Source organism: Equus asinus, chromosome 19 (assembly GCF_041296235.1).
Source record: "Equus asinus isolate D_3611 breed Donkey chromosome 19, EquAss-T2T_v2, whole genome shotgun sequence".
Lineage (NCBI taxonomy): Eukaryota > Metazoa > Chordata > Mammalia > Perissodactyla > Equidae > Equus > Equus asinus.
Genome location: NC_091808.1, coordinates 20,472,343 through 20,493,568, shown reverse-complemented (window position 1 = coordinate 20,493,568; position 21,226 = coordinate 20,472,343). Strand labels below are relative to the sequence as shown.

The window sequence follows — 21,226 nt, the reverse complement described above, 5'->3', positions numbered from 1 at the left end:
CCTCAGAGGAGACCAGCCCTGCCAGCACCTGCGTCTTGGACGTCCCGCCTCCAGAAGTGCGAGCAAAGAAATTTCTGCCGTGTGAGGCTAGCGTGCGGAGTTTGGTCACGGCAGGCCCAGCACACACTCAGCACGCTTTCAGACTCATTCATGATGAGCAGGAATCAGAGCTGCCTCCTTTTCAAGGCCGAATACTACTCCACTGTGGGAAGACACCACATGGAGTTTATCCAGCCAGCCACTGACGGACACTTGGGATGTTTCCAGGGAAGTTCTTGCCGACACTCACCTCACATCCCTGCCCCAACAACGCCAGGCACCCACCCCGAATGACAACAAAAGACACATGGAAGGGAAGGAATCTGGGTTTGCAGGGCACCTATTGTGCCTCACTAAGCAGGGTGCTTTATATACATTCTTTTATTTAGACTTCTTGACAAGTTTTTGAGTGAAATAGGCTCAGAGAAGTTAAGCAACTTGCCCAAAGTTGAACAGCTAAAATTAGTAGCAATAGCAGAAGCAGAAGCGGCAGTTGCTAAAATGTTGGCCAGCTCCCTGTGTGGCAGGTCCCTGTGTCTATCACCCTTCCACGCCTCATGATGCCCAAGGTAGGCGACAGTACCTTCATCGGACAGGATCTCATGCAGCCCCCTCAACAATCCTGTGAGATCAGAGATGGCACCACTACTGGGTGACACTGCCGGGACCGCCACCTGGGCCTGCTGACTCCAACACCCAACTTCCCCAGCATGCCACGCAGCCTCACGGCCAGACGGGGTGCGCACTGCAGCAGAGTGCCCAGGCCTGGAGAGCACGGAGGGCACTCGGGGTACCAGCCAGGCCCCGCGAGGAGGAGGCCTGAGCTGGGCATCCGGGACACACAGGGTGCTGTGTGTGTCCCCTGTGTGTCTCTCCGACTCCCCGGGCAGGCCCCGCGAGGGCAGGAAGCACACCACCACTTCTGTGGAGAAGCCTTCTCAGAGCCGGAGTGCACAAGCCACGTGGACAAGGCTTGAAAGGCAGACCTGGGAGCGGGCACTGCAGGTAGCAAGAATCACAGGAGCAGGCATGGAGCTGGAACAGGTCCCCTGCCAGAAGCTGCCCCTGTGGCTGGGACACAGGACGGGGGAAGACAGGGCACTGACGGGAGTACTGAAGGAGAGAAAGGAGGAAGACCGGTGCACGCTCTCTTTCCAGGCTGGACCATGTCGACTCTGAGTATCCAGAAAAGGTCGTCACACTCTTGACTGCTGGCACTGGGGAGCCATCGAAGGCACATGAGTAGGAGAGGGACTGGGGGAGGTGAAGTGGGGGGAGGTGGAGGCATGCAAGAGATGTGCAGTCACGTTAATAATAATGAGGGGGGGAAGATGGAAGGAGGGGCCACAAAGCCCAGAGACGGGGCAATCGGGCACCCTAACCTAGGGACCCTTCCCCCCCCCACAAAACACACATCTGGACAGTGCTCCCAGGCCTCCACTTCTCTTCCCCCCTCTAGAGCATGACGGCACAGTCCGCCACTCCCAGGGGATGGGTAGTCCCCAACTTCTCTTCAGAGAACCAGTGGCCAGGACACAGCCATCTTCTGAGCCCTGGTCACTGAGGTGACACCAGAGGGTCAAGAACAATCTAGACAAGGATCCCTGAAGGATCCAGCCTGCGTGGCCCGTGACTGAGAAAAGAGCCAGACGCCCCCTCATCTGTGGCCAGCCCAGCACCTCAGAGTTCACACGACGAGTCCACTGGGCTCGTCCTGAAGGCCCCAGCTGGCCCCTGAGCGCCGGGCAAGGGCAGGCTGGGAAGCCCCGCCAAGCGGACCAAGGGATGGCTTGGGAGCCAGGTGGGAGGCGAGTGTGCACCCCGCTCCAGGACCTGAGGGTGCTCGACAGTCAGGCAGCTACACAAGGCCACGGGCACAGCAGGGGGCAGGGGCCCACGGGGCAGAACCACAGCACGGCTCGAAGACCTTGCAGGCTGAGTCTCAGGCCCTGGGCAGGGGCATCCTGGGAGGTGTGGCCACGGCCCTGCTCCCTGACTCCACTTCCTCCCGGCCTCTGTCCTCCCCGCCAGGCCGCCTGTCCACACCAGAGCCTGCTCGCGGCCTCCCCGGCCGTTTCCTTCCCTTATATAGAGTTCTGTGGAGGATCAGGAGAGGAAGCACACGGAGTTCCTGGAGGCAAGAAGGGGCCTGTTCCCAGGGACACCTCGAGCTGAGGCGGGGAGGACGTGGCTCAGCCCAGAGTCCCCTCCAGGGCCAGGGGGCCAGCAGCGGGCAGGGAGAGGCCTGGGCCTTCCCCACCTAGCACAGGCTCCCACTCAGAGCCCAGGCAGAGGAGACGTGGTACTGCCCCCAGGCTCTCAGCCCTGCCCCCTCCTCAAAATCCTCTGGGCCAGGCGCCTCTTGGACACGGACCCAATCAACCTGCCACCAAGCTCCAGCAGGGCACCCCCTCCCCAGTCCTCTCTCTTGTCTCAGGACCCCCTCTTCTCGGGCCCCCCTCACTGGCCTCTAGGTCCTGCAACACACTCAAGCCAGTGCCCTCCAGGCAGGGGAGCTTCTCTGTGCAAACACCTCCTTGACCTCTAGCCACACCCACACGTGGCCTGACCTGCGTTCCAGCCTGACCCTCACAAGGGGAGAGCCGGGCATGCCGACCGTCCACTCTTGAGCCCAGGAATGCGACTTCTCAGAACAGCCTTCAGCCAGAAGGTCCCAGTAACAGCAAAGGGGGTGGGCCGGGCCTGGCAGAGCATGCTGCAGGACCAGCAGGCAACCCCATGGAAGCTGGTCCCCTCTGAGCCCTTCTGGAGGATGGCCTATGACCTGCCCACGCCGGAGGCCTCGCTGGCTGCAGAACATCTCTGAAGACTTGCCTCTCCTCAAACCTAAGGTGATACCCCGGCTCAGGAGCCACACTCACCCACACCCAAAATCAGTGACTCCAGGAGGGCTGAGGTTGCGCCCCAGGCCGGGCTTCTTAGGATGAAACCCTAGCGAGCTGGAGAATCACAGAAGCTGAGTTCAGCAAACCCACACCAAGCGCCTACTATGTGCCAGGCCCTGGGAGCAAGCCAGGGGTCAGAGAGGGGCCGGGCAACAGCCACAAGACAAGGGTGGGGCTCGCGGGGCCACGGGGGAGCACCAGCAGGGATGAGGAGACAGGCTGGGCCCAGGGCTTGACACGGGGCAGCATCCTGGACGTAGAGCCCGCCCCACCCCACCTCCTCCTGGGCTCCCCAGCTCAGCCACTGACACCCCACTCCCCGCTCCCCCACCACCCAAAGCTGACTCTTCCTTCCCATCCCACCCCCAGCCCAGGCCTGGACAATTCCTCCTTCTAACGTCTCTCCTAGCCACCCGTCCAGCCAGGGCCCTTCATCACAGAGGTGACTGCAATGGCCTCCTGGTGCGCCTCCCCGTGCTCCGCCGTGGCCTTCGAACTTGCTCTCCACTCTGCAGCCAGGGGCTCCTTCCAAAACGCACCTCCCGTCATGTCACTCCTCCATCTGACGTCCTTCCACGCTCCCAGCTCCACGGGAGCAAGTCCAAAGCCCTTCTGTGTCCTCACAGCCCCGTGGGACCTGGCTGTGGCTCTCTTCTTGGTCCCATTTCTCACCTCTCAGCCCCAAAGCCCTGCCTCCATTTTCAGAGTCGCTTTTGTTCCCTATCGTACGCTCGGAGGTAGGGTTATCAGCCCATTCTACAGATGAGGAAATGAGGCTCCGAGGTCACACACCCAGCCCAAGGTCACCACCAGGAAGGAATGGAACCAGAGTTGCACTCTGGCGGCACCCCAAGCCCCCGCTCCGCCCAGGACCACACCCCCTTGCCCAGTTCAGGGCACAAGAAGGTTTCCTGGAGGGCACAGCCCCTGAGGTGGGGGGTGGGGAAGATGTCAAGGGTAGGAGAACAGAGAACAGAGCAGTCGGCTGGGTGCACATAGCAAAACGGAGAAAACAGCACAGAGAGGCGATTCACGGCCACCCTGTGCACGGCCTGGAGGGCTGGGCCACAGCAAACGTCCAGGGCCAATGAGAGAGGGCACGGGCGAGGGGCAGGGCCGCAGGCCAAGAGTCCAGCCTGGAATAGGTGACTGCCAACAAACTAAGAAGAGGTTCTGAGCTGGGGAGAGAGGTTACCGAGAGAGCTCCAAAGGGACCTAAGACGACGGAGAAGTCAGGCACGGCTGCATGGCCCGGCCTGGGGGACGCGGAGGAAGCAGGGCCTCCCTTATATAGGTAGAGGCACTGACCAGGCGGCTGGACATGCAGACTGAGGGCTGCCTCCTCCTGAGGCCCAAGGAGCAGGGGGCAGCCCATCGTTCTTCCCACCTGGAGAAGGGCCATTGTTCTGAAGCAGCAGGGGGAGTGACACCGCCTGCAGCACAGAAAACACAGCCTCTAGGAAGTTCCTAGAAGAATCTGGTGAAGGAAAGGGCTGTGGTCTGTGGTCAAGGTTCTAGTGGGACCAGGGGCCGGGGGAGGGAGGAGGATGAGAAGCAGGACCCTGCATCCGCTCAGCACTGGCTGAGGGCCCCTCGGTGCCAGGTTCCCAGCCACGGAGACAGAGATGAACAAGATGACCGGGCCCGGGTGGTGGGACCTCATGGCCCAGCGAAGGAGACAGGCATGTAAACAGAGAATTATAAAAGAGCCCAGCGGCTGCTATAATGGTATGAAGAGGGCTATTATTTCCCTGAGATTCAAGTCCATCTGTTTTTCCAGAAATTACACCCAGAGGGAGCCTGCCCACCCCACCCCCTCACTCCCCACCAAGAGTTTCTGTCCCTAGATGAGAACTTTAAGGGACAAAAGTCTTTGACCCTAAGTTGTGCTAGAACAGTAAGGCAGGAAGGATGCATGGGAAAAAAAATCTAAGAGCAGGGGGGAAACCCAAGAAGGCAGAGGGCTCCGGAACTGCTGAGGAGCAGCCAGCAGCCAGGACGCCGCAGCGGAGGCCAGGGGGAGGATGTGGGAGAGGACGGGGCTGAGCCAGGCCCCAGATTGAGAGTTCCAGGGCTGGGGGCCACACTCGAACCCACAGAAACATCAGAGGGTCCCCTCGCTTTCTTCAACTAGACCAGAGTCTGCTCATGGGCCAGGACAACGGCCGACAGGCCCCTCCATCCACACTGGCAGGGTGCCCTTGCCAACAGCAAGGGTTTCCTGCCCTGCTTCCTATCTCAAAGATGCCATTGATGGCGGCCGGCCCGGTGGTAAAGTAGTTAAGTTTGTGCACTCCACTTCTGTGGCCCTGGGTTTGCAGGTTCGGATCCCAGGCACGGACCTTAACACCACTCATCAAACCATGCTGTGGCAGGTGTCCACATATAAAATAGAGGAAGATGGGCACGGATGTTAGCTCAGGGCCAGTCCTGCTCAGCAAAAGGAGGAAGACTGGCGGCGGATGTTAACTCAGGGCTGATCTTCCTCAAAAAAGATGCCATTGACTGCCTGAGGCTCCATCCATTGGAAGCAGCTTCTGAGGAGGAAAAATGCTACCCGAAATGCACACTTCGATTGTAAGATGCATTCCAATTTCAGAAACATTAAAAGGTAAAACCGAGACATCTCAGATTTGAAGAAATGCCTTAAACTTTTGTCAGTTCTCCAGGCTCCTAAGCTGCCCTGTGCTGCTGCTGAGGAGGAAGTCCTTGCCCGTGTCCACCTACCTCCTTTCTTACAGATCAAAGGCTTGCCCAAAGAAAGAACAAGGCAAAAAGCACACCCCACCCCATATGACCCAGGAGAAAATCCCAAATCCTCAAAGCCCATCTGTGGCCTTTGTGTTCCCTGGACCCTGAAAGGTCTTTTTGTCACATCGCCAGACTCCAAACCGTTCTGAATCTAACCAAATCTGGGAGCTAGGAGCAGGTTCTGAAAGACCATTACACCTTCTGTTGATGGATCCGTATTTCCAAATTCCTGGAGACACCAAGAGGCCATGAGTTTCCAACCAAAGGGCAAGAGGAGAGACAGAGAACGTCAGGCACGGTTCAAATACCAGTTTGCCATAGACCACCTTATCGGATGTCCCTGAGTCTGTTTCTTCATCTGTAAAATGGGGGTAAGGAGACCTACTTTGCAGAGTGGTTGGAGCACAAATAAAGCTGACTGAGTTGACACAAGTAAAAACGCCTGGAACAGCACCTGCGTGGGGAGCGTCGGCTCCTTCTGCTCGAGAGGATGCAGTGACTGCCCCTCTGGGTGCCCAAGCGTCTTCTCTCGCAGAGCAGTGACCCGAGACGTGCATACGACGGGTCGGGCCCCCTTCTAAGCCTTTTCTGTGTCTCAACTCAGCTAATCATCACTTCCACCCTGAGGTAGGTTCTCTTCTTATCCCGTTCCACAGAGGAAGAAACTGAGGAGCAATCACAGAACAAGAAGAGGCAGGCGAGAGCTAAGGTCCCGGCGAGCTGAAGTTAGAGCTTGGAATGGCATAATCCAAAGCAAAAGAGTCCCATCCAAAAACTCCACGTTTTTTCCCTGCACTTTCTGACTCCTCCATGGCCTAAGCTTCAGTGATCTGAAAATTCACTCGTGTGGACAACTCCTGGGCCGTGGAGGGCTGCGACAGGAGCCGTCCTTGCAACAGCGCCACACCATCAGTGAACATCAAGGGCTGGTGTTCTGGAACCCCATCCGCTCTGACGGACTGCGCCAGGAGCCCCAGAAGCAGGAGGTCTCCAGCGCAGGACAGCCCAGTCCATGCTGCTCCTTTAAATCCATCTGTGGCCCAGTCGCAGGAAGGCCCCTCTCGCTCCCAATTAGCGGCAGCAGAGACTTGAAGCAACGCCAGCACTGAAGGCCAGCGGAGGCCTGGCTGTCACTGGCATTGTTCGGCTCCATCTGACGCATATCCACCCCCCTGCAATGTTTCCTGGTTCCCCGGGAGGACCTCCAAGATGCACGCATCTGAAACCAGGTCCGAGGGTGGGGGGGGAAGGGCGGCGGAAGACCTGGCTCCATCTGGCTCGGAAAACACAGGCAGATTTTAAACAGACAGGAGAGAGAGCTCACATCACATACAGCCCCGGTGACCCAGAGACACCGCGGAGGTGCACACACGGCTCAGACGCCCCGAGGCACACACAGAGCGCACAGGCAGGACCACTGCCAGGTCCAGATGCAAAGTCACTCCCTGGTGCTCCCAGCCCCACCCCAGCAGAGCGGCACCGACAGGAACACAGCAGCACGGCCAACACACCCCCTGGCAGGGGCAGTCTGCATGGCCCTGAACGCAGCTGATTTCAGGAAACAGGAGAGGACAGGACCCGTGCGGGCAGACTGGGAGGTGGGGGTGCGATCCAGATGCTCACCCAGATCTCTGAGGGTGTTCTTTCAAAGTGCCCACAGGACCCATGGCGGCCAGGCAGGTGACAAATTCCCCTTGGACTCGTCTGCCCCTCCTGAGCCCTGCCCATCCTTCTGGAAGAGCAGGTGAGGGGAAAGGCACAGTGAGGGAAGCGGGGTGGGAGGCGCCAGAAACAGGAGGGCAAGTGCACAGCCTACGGGGTGGACCTGATGGGAGGATACACATCCTAAAGATTACGGGATGAAGACATGGGAGCAGGAATGTTAGGGGTGGAGGTGGTAAGGAGGAGGAAAACAGAGTTTAGGGCTTGTGGGACAGCCATATTCTGGGAATACCTAGGATGCGCTGTCTACATCGGACACAGTCCCATATTTAACCCTTTCAACCACACACACAACAGGCAACGCTCCCTTCTTCCATATGGGGCCACTGAAACTCAGCGAGAAAAAAGTAAGTTGCCCAAAGTCACACAGCTGTGAGCAGCTGAGCTGGGACTCAAACCCAGGACGGCCGGACGGCCAAATCTATACGCCTGCCAGTTTGGGGAGCGATGGGGCCGAGGGGTGTGGAGGTATAGATGGTGGGAGGGGCTGATGCGGCGGGGCACAGAGAGGCCAAGGGGCATGCGGCCTGGACCCCCAGCTCCTAAGGATGGCAGGGACAGCAGAGCTCAGGCTGCAGTGACTCAGTGGCTGGGCCTCCGTGGAGCATTTCCGGAGCCCCAGACAGCTGTGCACAGTCTAGGAGCCACCTGCCCAGCAGAGACACTGGGCTATTACTCACAACTGTTACTCACTCTCCTCTGCGCCCCACTCCCCCAGTACCTCACTCACTCCCGTTCTGCTCCCTGAAAGTGGCCAAGAGGGAGCCACAGATCTGTACGGTCCCCTCCCTCACTTTGCAAGCTCCAATCCTGCCAGCGCATCCCACCTGAGTCACTAGGACAGAGAGCCAGGGACTCTGGCCCTCTCCACCCTGACCAGCTGTTGCCCTCTGCTCTGTTCCAAGAAATGGAGCTGCCTGGAGGAGTGGTCACCAGGCAAAGACCGGTCCAACCCCAGGGCTGGAAGGGACCTTCCCAGCATCTCAGCTGGCTTCCCAGCAGATGCCTAGGACTCCCAAGGGCCCCCACCTCCAAGCTGGATGGCTCTCCCAACAGCCCCAAGAGGAGGAGCCTCTCTGTTCAGAAGGATCATGGACGCGCCGCACTTCAGCACTGGTTACAAAGAGACAATGCCCCTACTCCAACCGCTCATCTCGCAAATGAGGAAACCGAAGCCCAGAGACCAGGAGGCATTTGCCCAAGGTCACACAGTGCCAAAGAGGGCTAGAAACAGGCCACAAGACCCCCCGCACCACTCCCTCCACTGCACTGCATAGCTCCTTCCCATGCCTGAGTCCGGGGAGGCCCCTGAAGTCTACCCTCACTCCCTCCTGTTGCAAAGCGAAGCTTATCCCACGACTCTGGAGATGCGAGATCTGAACACAAGATGAAGAGGGAAGGAAGGAGTGGCAGCCAGACGGCGGTCAGTGTAGAGAATCACTTCCTAACAGTGAAGAGCCATCAGGAACAGTCTGCCAGGGAAGCAGGGAGATGAACCACAGGCCTTCCAGAGGCCCTGGAGCTGAAAGGCCAGGCCCTCTGGCGAGAGATGATGGAAGGCATTCCTGGGGTCCCAGCAGGGGACTTGGGAGAGTCTCGGCCTCCCCACCGCTCACCTCTGCTCCCCCCACCCTCGCCCCGCTCTCGCTGGCCCTGCTCCCCCAGGGCTCCAGCCTGGAATCCAGCCTGGCCTCCCCTCCGCTCCCACGCTCAGAGGCACAGCCCCCGAGTGGTGTCGGAGGCAGCTCCTAAGGCCCCACCGATTCCTGGAGGCCTCCAGAGGGGCCTCCTCTATCTCTCGCACTCCCCCACCTCCCTCTGGGCAGCTGCATTCACCCCTGCCGAGAAGCCCCTGCCCCTCTCTCCCCTGCACCAACCAGAGCAATGACAAGAACAGCGATGACAACCAAGGGTCACACAGCACGTCCTCGCATTGGACTCAGTTCTATTTGCTCCCCACATTTTACAGGTGAGCAAGCAAGCTGAAGCACTGGCAGATCAGGGAAGTCATCCGTGGCCACAAAGCCTGTGGAGTGGGGACAGGACTCAGACCCAGGCAGTGTGGCCACCGAGTGTGTGACCTGGACGCCCAGGCCACACTGCCTGGTGACAGGAACTGCTCCAGGAGGTTAAAGCTCCTGAAACCTCTCCCTGATCCACGCAATCACTGAGCACCTGCGACAGACCAGCCACCTGGCCTTCCGACACCCCACCTTCCTTTGGGCTCTGGACTGGCCGCCCCCGTCCAGACACTCACCGGGCCACCTCCAGTCAGGCCGGCACCTGCCGCCTCCGAGCAGGCAGGCTCCTCCACCCTGCCTAGGGGACACTCCTGGTCATTCATTCATTCAACAAACAGTGAGGGCCAATTGCGTACCAGATGGTGAAGCAGGCCCCCGAGAGAAGCCTCTTGATTCCTTAGAAATGCGAGCTGCCCACGGGCTGCCCTCACTCCCACCTGCTGCAGCAGACCATTCTAGCCTCCCGTGTGAGGCCTCCCCACTGAGGGCTCTCCTCTGGCCTGAGAGATCTCCCAGGAAGGAGATTTCAGGGCCTCCTTGGCCTCCCGATCCGAGAGAGGAGGACAGCAAGTGGGAAGGAAACCCAGAGAGATGAAGTGACTCGGGAGAAGACTTCCCAGCCCGGGGCTGTGGAATTTGCACACACACTCCAGGGGCCCTGGGTGTGGGCTGTCCCCAGGTCTCCCTGGCCCACCACAGCCTCCACAGCTGCCCAGATCACCCTCCTAAAGAACATACTCATCACAGCTCTCCCCTGCTGAAGCTCTCTGCCACTCCCCTCTTTAACCTGGCCCAGAAAATCCCCCAAGCAATAGCTCCAGGCTCCCCCAAAGCCAGCCTTTCCCACACACGCCCCTTACTGTGGGCTACCTTTGTCCCGGGCACTGGGCTAAGCACTGCACAAACAAGGTCTCATCTCTTCCCCACCATGACTCCATAAGGTGGGAACATCCACCCCATTACAGATGCAGACACTGAGGCTCGGCCCGAGGTCACACAGCTAGCAAGCAGCACAGCTAGGAGGGACCCTCGAGTCTGTCGGACTCTCACCCAGGGCTGGAGCCATTATTTTATCCATCCTAAGCACATGTCACCGTGCCCGGGTGCAGGCCTCCCCCCCCCCCGGGCCTGCAGAAGTCTTTGTCCCTTTTCCCTCCTGCAGAACTCCTCCTCAACCTTCAAACCCATCGCAAATGGCACCTCCCCTGCAAAGCTTTCTCCACTCCACCAGCTTGTGCACCCTGCCTCCTGCTTGACGTCCCCCTGCACTTTGCAGAAAGCCCCTGGCTGCTCCCCTCTGTCTCCCCCTAGATCGTCCAACCCCAGACCCCTGGCACCTTGCCTGGCCTATGGTTGATGCCCCAAAAGGCTTTTAAGTGAATAGTCAGGAGACTGTGTACCCATCTGGACTCAGCAGCGGTCACACAGCCTGCACAGCAGGTGCCCGGGCACCGCCCCTGGCCCGATGAGCGGACCCCCAACCCCAAGCAGATGTCAGGTGCCCCTTGTCACAGCCCCATGCCCCAGCTCCAGTCCCTGGGTGGGGGCTTCTCCCCGTGCCCACCCCCCTTCCTGACCCCACTGCCCCTCTCTGCTGAACTAGCTCAGTGGTTTCTGGGAGTCTCAGCTGGTGATTAGGGCGCTAATCAGCAGGACTTCCTGCCAGCCACCGCCAGAGGTGGGGGTGGGGCGGGGAGTGAAGCAAGGTCAATCCAAGGTGAAGTTCACAGCCTGGGAGGGACACGGGAGGGGTGGGGGGGGGATGGGTGTGTTGGGGAGGGAGTGGGGTGTCCGGGGAGAGGGGTGTGGCTCCTCCAGCCCAGCACCTCTGCAGCCCTTTGACTCACAGGTGAGGACACTGAGGCCAGCGAGGGAGGGACTCATCCAGAGTCCAGGGACAGAACAGGCACACTCTCTCCCCAGCCCTGGCCACAGGAACCCCAGGGCGGACGCCCTCTCTGACGCTTCCCTCAAAGCCCTCCACCCCGACCCTGTCCTCAAGCCCAGAGCTGAACCCAAAGACTGCTCCCAGTGAAGGGCTGTTGTAGACCTGTTGATTGCTCTCCTCTGGTCAAGGTCAAGGGTCAAATGTGAGCCCCTCCTCTGGCCTAGAAATGGGGTAGAGTGAGGAGGGGAAGCGAGGTGGGGCTGGGCAAGCTCAGGAACCCTCCCCAGCTGTCATCATCATTAACCCAGGCCCATTCTTTCTCCCAAAAACAGCTTAATGCCTTTTGCAGCTGCAACTGGGCGGGCCAGGGGTCCGGAAATGGAGCTCACCTCCGACCCAGAGCCACCCAGGCTCCCTGGGTGGGAACCAGGGCTAGGTGGAGAGCGCAGCTTGGCAGGCCCGAGGGCTGACCTCTGCTAATGAGGAATGTCAGGGGCACTGGAAAGCGGAGACCGCAGAGAGCAGAGGCCTGGGATGGAGAGCGAGTGTGGCCAGGAGGCCCCCATCACGGGTTCAAAGCTCCCTCTATACGGCCCACAGGAAGGGCTGGGCAGAGGTCTCCCCACCTCCTACCAACAAGGGGCTGAACTGAAGTTGCAGCAAGAGGGATGCAGGTTAGACTTCAGAGAGATTGAGAGGGTACAAGACACTTCTTTGGGGATCCCACCTTAAAACACGGAGGCCACCCCTATGGGCACAGCCTGCGGTCAAGAGCAGCCTGCCAGGCCTGGGAGTCTCCGACTCAGGGACTCTCATCAAGGGGTGGGATGGGATCCCAGAAGGGGAGCTCGGACTGGTTTACAATAACGCATCTTGTTTACAGTGATGGCAACTCTCTCCGAGTCCTCCAGAAACACACATCCACATCGGCTCCCTGGGCAGACGAGCCCCCATCAGAGAGACGGGCACACTGGCGGAGTCTCTTCTCTGGGCTTTGATGCCAGGACCCCTCGAGAGAAAGTGACGCCACCATCTCCTCCACTCTCTGACCCTATAACCCTCCTATAACCCTTAGGGATGGAACAACAAGATAAGAGAGAAAAGGGTCAACCCAGAGTCAGACCGCTGGAAGAAGCCCACCACCGCCATCATCACCAATAATAACAATTACTAACATTTATGGAGCACCGACTATGTGCCAGGCACGGTCGGTTCAAGGCGCTTTAAACAAACTAACTCATCTGATCCTCACAACCACATCAGGAAGCAGGTACCAGTATTCTCCCACTTCCCAGCTGAGGAAACGGAGGCTCAGAGAGGTCCAGTCACTTGCCAAGGCCACACAGCTAGTAAACATCCTGAGTTGAGCCTCAGGCTCCAGAGTCACATTTTCTGCCTCACTCTATAGACCTCTCAGTGAAGACAGCTCTGTTTCTAGTTCTAGCAATCCTCCCCAGGCCCCGTCTAAAACCGTCCCCACTCTGTCCCTCCTAAGTCAGTCAGTTCGGCTTAGCAGCACCCTGCAGGCACAGCAAGGATCAGCAGGGAGGGGAAGGGAACAGGCGCGCCCTCAAGGAGTTTGTAATCCAGCCAGAAGACAGGTGAGCACACGGGAAGCTTGCCAGGGCCTGGAAAACTGAGGGGTCCAATATCTCTGCTGGAGAAGGCCTAGGAAGGTTCTGGGGGACCTGGACCCGGGACTGGACCCCCCATGGTGGCAGAGGGCTAGGATTCCACTCAGTCACTCCTGTAACCCCTCACGCCCCATCAGCTCCCTGGAACCCCGCCCTTCTGGGCCAGTCCCTCCTGCCTCCCGAGACACCCAGGCCTGAGCTACAGGCTTCCAGCCCTAAAAAGGCAGGGATGACAGAGCCCAGACTAGCCCTGGGGAGGCAGCGCCAGGGACCGGCTCCTGCCCCCCTACCACCCCTACTCCACCAAGCTCCAACTCCGAGCCCAGCCACCCTTCCCGAGGGAAACGAAGGAGCGGACAGGTAGGAAGACGGCCCAGGCCACCAACCTGGGCAGAGGCAGGCAGGGACCCAGGCGCACCTCCTGCGGCTCCGTCCTTGGGTGGGAAAGTGCTTCAGGCAATTGGAGAGAAGGAAGGAGGGAGGGCAGGGTGTGACCGTGCATAATGGAAGGGGCACTGGGGAGCCGGGCCTGGCCCACAGGGCTGGCAGCCCTGTTCCAGCTCGCTGGTGCCCACTGCTCTGCACGCCTAACAGCTTTGAAGTTGCGAGCCAGGGCCGTGGGGGACAGCACTGGGGACAAAAGTCCCTCCAGTCTCCCAAAACCACTCTCTCCCTCCCCCAGCACCACACCCATTTCTGACCTGCTTTTCCAGGGTCTGGTCAGTGGGAGGGCTTTGCTCTGCCCCTCTCCAATACACATCCCACACCAGGCCTCAGTTTCCCCTTCTGGAGTGAAAGAGACTCGCGGCCCCAGAAATAAGCTAAGGAGCCAGAAGCGCCTGCACCTCAAGCCCTTGCCGGGACCCCAGCTCCGTCCCGACTTCTCCGGGCTCTGGGGCCTCAGCATGTCACCTTCCTGCCCCTCTCGCCCAGTCTCTGCCAGGCCAGAAGAAAGAGCATCCTAATCATGCAGCTAGTCCCGGGCCCGAGATAAGGGACCGAAGTTAGACATCAGAAAGGACTTCACCCTCAGATGGAGCCAGGACTGCGCGAGGGGCTGCCCTGATGGGAGGCAGGGGCTGACTCGGGGTGACCTCAGACCCCACTCCTTCACCCTCTCCACTGAGGGAAAAGGGGTCACAGGGCATCCACCCATAGGGAGAGCAGGGCTGGCGCAGGAGGCCCAGCGTGGCTCCTGAGCCCACCCAAGAAGCCCACCTTGACCAGCACCACGGGAAGCCCCAGCCTCCCAGGGTTTGGGGTGCAGAAACCTTTGCCCCCACCCCCACCCCCACCCCGCCTCACCTGGCCTCTCAGGCCACCCCACCTGGAGAACAGGTCTGGAGAGGTGGTGGGGGAGGGGGTGACCTGCTCCTCCCACACTCCTCCTGAGAGGCCCTCAAGACCAACGCCCTCCCTCTCATACCCACCCCCCCCACCCACTAGTTACACAACCCACTTCTAGCTGCCCTGACGACTTAATGTTACTTTCCATTTGGAAACTGAGGCTCAGAGGAAAGCGCCCCTGGGCTTCTCTGCATCTCAGTCTTGGCACTGCTCCTCTGTCACCAACTCCAGGCCGGTTGGGGAGGCCCCTTTGGGGGCCAAACTGGGCAGGGGCTTGAACTGCCCAGCCTCAACGCGTCCCCCTCCTCGCCCACTGACCCCAAAGCAGCCCCTCAGCCAGGAAACGGGCTCTGACTGCAGCGGCCCAGGGGCGAGGTCTGTGGTGCTTCTGTCCCCACACCACGCCACGCAGCCCACGTCTGCTCCAGCCCTTGTGGGGTTAATGGTAGGGCCAGGCAGGGAGTGGACAAGAGGAATCGGAAGAAACTCCGAATTTTTGCAGGAAGCAGCTGGGCAGACCCGGTGGGCGGTTGAGCAATGGGTGCGAGGGCAGAGCGTCAGGCTGTCGCTCTCCAAACACTGGCGGGGAGGTCCTCTCCGTGCCCACGCCCCAGGCCAGAGGCCAGCGCCTTCCTGCTCCCCCATCCCGGGTGTCAGAGAATTCCCGGACTCCAAGAATCCCAGGACCTCAGCATCCCAAGAGACCTTCAAGGTCATCCCTTGTAACCACATCCCAGCTCAGGAATCCTCTTAAGCTGTTGTCCAGCCTCTGTCTGAACTCCCCCTCCAGGACGGGAAGCTCACTCCTTACAAGGCAGCCCATACTCCTGCTCACTGCCGGGCTCGTTAAGAAGCCCTTCGTTACCCCGTGCCGAGCTCTCTCCACCACCGAGAACCCATTCTGTCCACCTGCTCCTGCCCCTGCGTCGGGAGAAACAGGGCACTGAGAGTCCCCAGACTCCAAGGCCTCGGCCGCAGTCCACGAGCAACCAGAAGAGGGTCACCCAACGGTGACCTCGTCTCTGAACCCATCTGCACCCACCACAGGCCACTGCACCTGGCCACCAGCTCCCTGTTTATAACTCCGGACACCGCAGCCCCCATGGGAGATTCTGAACTGGGGCTCTGAGGGAAGTGAAGTATGAAGTATGGGATGAGGGACCAGGAAGGGGAGCCAGAAGGGTTCAAGGCCAGGGATGTGGAAGCAGAAGCTCCCAGGTTGCCTCCTCCGCCACTCAAGAATTCTCGCCTCTGGATCAAAGTCCTGGCTCCCAGCTCTGGCGGTCCTGTGACACTGGCTGAGACCCCCCCCACCCCCACCCCAGGCCCCAGCCCACTGTCTCCAGCTCCCTGCCCTCTGTAGGCAGCAGAGTCGAGGCCGACCCTGAGCTGGGGTCCCAGCACTGATGCCATGTAGAGCTCTCCCACCCAGCCCCCCATCCAGAGCCAGGTCCAGGTCCTCCCTCCCACACGCCTGGGCCAGGGGGTCGGGGCAGAGGGTGCCTCAGCTGTAGCCAGCTTTGAGGTCCTGTGGGAAGCGAGGGTGGGGAGACAGGAGCAGCCGCCAGCTGGCAGGGGCAGGAGCGACTTAAGGCCAAGTCTGAGCCACAATGGTCCCCACCCCACCCAGGCAGCTCCAGGAAGGGGCCCGGCAGAGACTCTAGGAAAGAGAGAGCTCCCCACACACCCTCCTGACGCCCTTGGCTTGGCTCTGGCACCTGGAAGGGGCGCTGGAGCTTCTAGAAGAGAAGTCCTGTCCCCAAAGACTCTGGGACCTGTTTTCCAGTTCCCCCTCCTGACCTCACCCCACAACGGCCGGTCCCGTCCTCCCCTGCGCAGCAGCCCCCCATCCCCTGACCCCTCCCACCCCCGCAGGACATCCAGCTTGGGAGCACACCAGGCTCCTCTCTGTCACCCCCTCCCAGTTCCTCTTCTAGGACAAGGGCCAGCCTAGAAACATCTGGGCAGGCAGTCCTGGCCCTGGTCCTGAAATGGGGGCTGGGGGACAGCCACCGAGGTTGGCTCTCCAGCTTGGGAAGGGGAGGCAGGCAGGGCACCAGAGGGTCAGAGGAGGAGACGAGGGGTGGGGAGAGAGGAAGGAGAGGGGGGTGGAAGGCAGCTGCGTGTGTCTGTTCATTAACCACCTGGATTAGCCATTCCTGCCCAGAGGGGTGAGGAGGGAGCAGGAGCTGCCGGCTGTGGGAGGGCGGCATGGCACTCATGCCAGGCTCTGCCCATGGGCAAAGGAGCTGGACCCAAGCAGAACAAGGGGCACAGTGCCTTTAACTCCAACCTCTCCAGGCCTGCCAGACCCTCCCGCAGCCTGGTCCTCTGGGAGACGAGCGGTGGGAGGAGCAGAGCCCCAGGGAGAAGGGTGCCCAGGAGCAGCTCCAGCGGGTGACGGGAAAGAAACGAAGAGGAATAAATGCCGCACCCCTCTCGTGGTCCTCCCAGGAGAGAGCCGTGCAGACAAAATGCCCCAACCTCTCCCCTCTGGGTCAGTGCGTCCCTCCCCACTCGCCCCTGCCGGCCTCAGTCTCAAGCAGCCACTGACACCAGCAACTGCTCCAACAAACAAAACTCCTTCTGACGGGTCTCTCTCAGAGCAGGGACACCACACTTCAGACATCCCTGCCAGAACCCCGCACACGTCTGAAGGCAGGGGAGGGACTGACAGGGCGGCCTCCGGGGGTAGCCTAGCCACAGACAGGTGACAAGGGAGGCTGACCTCCCCCTCCCAATTTACACCCTCATCAGTGGTCCTGGCAGCATCAGTGCCCACAGTCCAGCAGCCCTAGTAGGCTCTAGGCCCCCTACAGAGCCCCCTCAACACACTCACCTTTCTGGCAGAGGAGCTACTGGGCAGGCTGGGTGTCTGGGCTCCAGGACAGGGGCAGTGGGCAGTGACGGGGCCGCGGCGGTGGCTGGCAAGAAGCTAGTGTCAGAGAGGAGGGCGCAAGTGAGCCTTGTGTCCAGGCAGGGAGCGGGTGCAGGGAGAGGCACTGGTCCCAGGGCCACCGCTGGGAGCGACTGAGCGAGGGCGCAGTTCGCCAGGCTCCCTCCCCCCGGCGGCGGGCGGTGTGCACCGCCTCCTTCCCGGAGGGCCACCGCCTCCTTTAACCCCTGAAGCCTCGGCCCCCGCGGCACTCATGCCCTCATGCCCGCCTGGCTCCCTGCTGGGCCAGGCTGGCAGGGCACCTAGCCCAGCCCGGGGCTGCACGCCAAGAGGAGTGGCCTCTCCCCTCCTTAGCCACTGGCCTCCCTGAGGACCCACAGCTAGAGGCCTGAGGGCCTGGAAGGCCTGTGGGGAAAAGGGGCAGGACCCCATGGAAGGGACACAGCTGCAGAGAAATGGCCCAAGGGCTGCTGGGTTGGAAAGGACATCCGGTGAGACAATAATAATAATAATAAATAGCAACTCCCCACTTTTGCAGAGCACTCTGCTTTATACTGTTTCCAACTCATTTTGTGACTGGAGCCCTAGAATCTCACTTTCGACCCTGTTTTTTCCTTATCTATCAAATGTGGGGTGACAACGCCTGCTCATCTCTCTGGGCTGAGTCGGGACATGTGTGACCATATATTCCAAAGTGACTTGAACTGAGCCCTGCTTATGAAATGCCTGCCTCCACTCTCTTTGACACGCATCAGAAAACAAGACGGATTGATGGATGGACAGATGGACAGAAATGGGATACAGCAAATAGGACAGCGCTCACGGTAGAGCCCAGGGAGTTTGCCATCGGTCCCTTCGACTTTTCTACATGTACTGAATTTCTTATAATTAAAAATATTGCGGAAACGTGATCTGGAAAGTTCAGAGTACCATACACGTGGTGAAAGTGAAGACACAGACAGGATTATTTCGAGCGGAAGGGAAAGGTCACGTGCTGCACACTCATTGTATAGCAGGCACTTAAAGAAGTCTCTCACTTAATCTTGGAGTCACCCTTGTTATTTTAGCTGAAGAAAGTGACCCTGGAGGAGTCAGGAGACTTGTCTAAGACCACCAGGGTGCAGAGCGGGACTCGGACCAGACGGGCTGGCTCCAGAGGCCAGCTCGCAACCACGAGGCCCTCCAGAGATTGCAAGGCCCTTCCCGATCCGGGCAGCCTTCCTGCAAAGTCCTGGGTCTCTCTGAGCCTCAGTTTGCCCTGCTGTACCATGAGTTTGGATCCAAAGGTCTTCAAGATCTTTTTCAGTTCTAACACTCACTAATTTGATTAATTCAGCACAACCCTTCCCCAAGCGTCAATTTTCCAAAGAGGTAAAATGACAGGGAGGCCCAGGAGAGACAAATGGCCTCAGGAAAGATTTGGGGGCGTCTGGGCCAGCGTCACAGGAGGTGGTCAGCACCTTGGAGGACTGGTCCCCCCCACCGTCAGTGACAACCCTTGACGATGAGGGGAAGGGCACCTTCGCAGGACCCTACCTGGGGAGGGCAGAGACAGAAGCGTCACTGTACCCACCCCCCCCCACCCCTCCCACACCCCTCCCCCCACACCCACCCCCCACAGTCCCCGCCTCCAGAGCAAGATGACCTCAGCCCTTCCCAGGTGGGAAGAGTCTGATTCCCAGAGTCACAAACTCCAGCAGCTCAGAACCTGCCAGCCGTGCCAGCGGCCTCAGTCTGCGAGCTTGGGGCTGCGGACCAGACCCGGGAAGGACATGGCCCCAGGGACCGAGGGAGACTGAAGGACTGCTCAGGGAAGCCCGGCCCAGCCCTCACTGGCCCCAACTCTAGGGCAAAGGCAACTCCAAGCAGCTTTGTCCCGCCTGCGCCCCTGCCCCTGCAGACCGAGGGCCACTCAGGGACTTGGATCCGCCCTGGTCAGCGGAGGGAAGCGAGAGGATTCCAGCTCAGCAATCTCGGCTCCTCCAGAGGCGGAGGGAGGTGTCCGCTGTAAATGTGGAACCTCTCTTCCCCCTCCGGGGTCACAGAACAGCAGAAATGCCATCCTCCCCATCTCCTCCTTCCAATCCCCACCACCGTCATCCCGATTGACATCAAATGGTCCCTACCTCCCAACTGCCTGCCACATCCAGTCTCTGCTCTGCAGCGGGACACTGGAGGTCTGAGCTTCCCAAAGCATCAGTCAGGGCTCAGTTCAAAGGCCGCCCCTCCGTGGTCCTTCTCCAACAGCAGCATTTGGTGAGCACTGTCCCCTCCTCTGGACGCCAAAGCCTCTGGCTCATGTACTAAAGCAGTGTCACACACCTGCTGGGTGCATTTCTGCATCTCCCATGAGTTGAACAGAACCGCACGCATCCTTTTACCTCCCCTTTCCTTGTTCAGCGCCTAGCACAAGGCCAACAGTGGAAATTCTCAATAAATGTGGAATGAATACGTGAATGATGGAGTGATGGATGGAGAGATGGACGGATGGATGAATCATTGGTTAAAAATTGAATAAAGGGCACTTTTAAATGCTAATTCTGCACAAGGCTGTACCAAGACAATTGTATGCAGACTTTCATCTTTGAAGCTATGTAATCGCAAACAGAAAAACTGACTATGCTCAGACATGGAGACCATCAGGCTGATGAGTACGTCCCGGGTGCATCCCACCCAGCCCAGGACAGTGCAGACCCAGGGGGTTCTGGGAGCCTATCCTCCAGCTGCTGTCAAGGAGCCTTTGGAGGTGACGTGGTCCACGCCCCACCCCAACGTCACCCTCTCTTCCCCAGCCTCCCTGCTCGGCACCTGGGCACAAAACCATGAGTTCAGCAAGTCTCTAGAAACCACACAGACAAGAAGCCAAGAACTAGAGGATTTCAAAGAAGAAGAGCAGCCTTCTCCTTTATTTCAAAGAGCTGTCCCACAGCCATCATCCACCCCCGGCTTTCCCCAGGGTCATCCCGTCATCACACACACACTCACACACACTCACTCACACACACACTGAGAACTGCTTTCCACAGAGGCCTGCTCAGCCCCTTTTCTCGCCCCTCCCAGCCAATGGAGACTCAGGATTCCCAGGGTTTCCCCTTCCCACCCCCCACCCCACCCCCTCCTGAGCAGCCCCTGCCCTTCTCTCTCCTCCCCTCCCTCCATCCCCAAGTGCAGGACTGCACATCTGGTTCCAGTTGTGGTTGGTCCGTTCAGGGGTAGGCCTGGGGGGGTTCTCATAAAACTGAATAATACCAGTGTTGGAGCCCGGGGGAGCTGGGGGAAGGGAGGGTGGGAGGCCGAAGGGGGCGGGAGGGAGAGGAGCCGGCAGCAGGGAGGCAAGGAGGGACCCAGAGCGAGAAAGGAGCAGGGCGTGCCTGGCATCCAGGGAGCCTTCAATGGATGCTTGTTAACAGAAGACAGAAGCTGGAGAAACAGGGCAGGAAAGCCAGGAGGAGAGAGAGTGGGACAAAGACGGGGTCAGAACGGACCAGGAGGAGGCAAGAGCTGGAGCTGCGGGTGGTGGGGCAGCCACAGAGAGGCCATTGAGAAGAGAGGGCCATGAACTGTGTGCCTGTGGGGCCAGGTGCTGACTTAGGCACTTCCACTGGGAGAGGAGGGGATGTGACCGGGAGGCGGACAGAGGGACACAGAGACAGAGGAGAAAAGGCGAAGAGAAAGTCCAGAGAAAGATGGGTCAAGAGCACAGCATCGGGATTTCCCCGCTTCTCAGCCCCCCCAGGTGGAGGTAGGGGTCAGCCAGAGCTGCTCTCATTTCTCCCCTCTTTTCATTTTAACCAATATTTAAGCCAACCTTTCCCAGGTGTTTTTCCATGCAGGCCGCCTTTAAGACCCAGTCTTGGACATGGACTCAGAGCAGTTAAGTGATGTACCCCAAATCACAGAGCAGCTGATGAAAGAGACAGAATTTGAGTCCAGGTCTTCCACTCCAGGCCGTGTCACCAGATGACACAACTGGGGATTCCAGGTCCCAGCGCTCCCTCCGGAGGTCATCATGTCACATGCCC

General features: G+C 59.6%; 1 protein-coding gene across 4 annotated transcripts in view; it reads right to left on the bottom strand.

The window, feature by feature from the left end:
* Positions 1 to 21,226, bottom strand: part of TNS1 (tensin 1) — a 176,913-nt gene that overhangs the window by 116,038 nt on the left and 39,649 nt on the right. The window contains exon 1 of one of the 4 annotated variants that reach the window (XM_070489757.1): positions 17,148 to 17,355. The exons of 2 other annotated variants lie outside the window; for them this stretch is intronic. The gene's annotated coding sequence lies outside the window, so the exon portion shown is untranslated. Of the gene's footprint in view, positions 1 to 17,147; positions 17,356 to 21,226 lie in introns of those variants that run through there. One more of the 4 variants, XM_070489759.1, reaches the window with a different exon arrangement.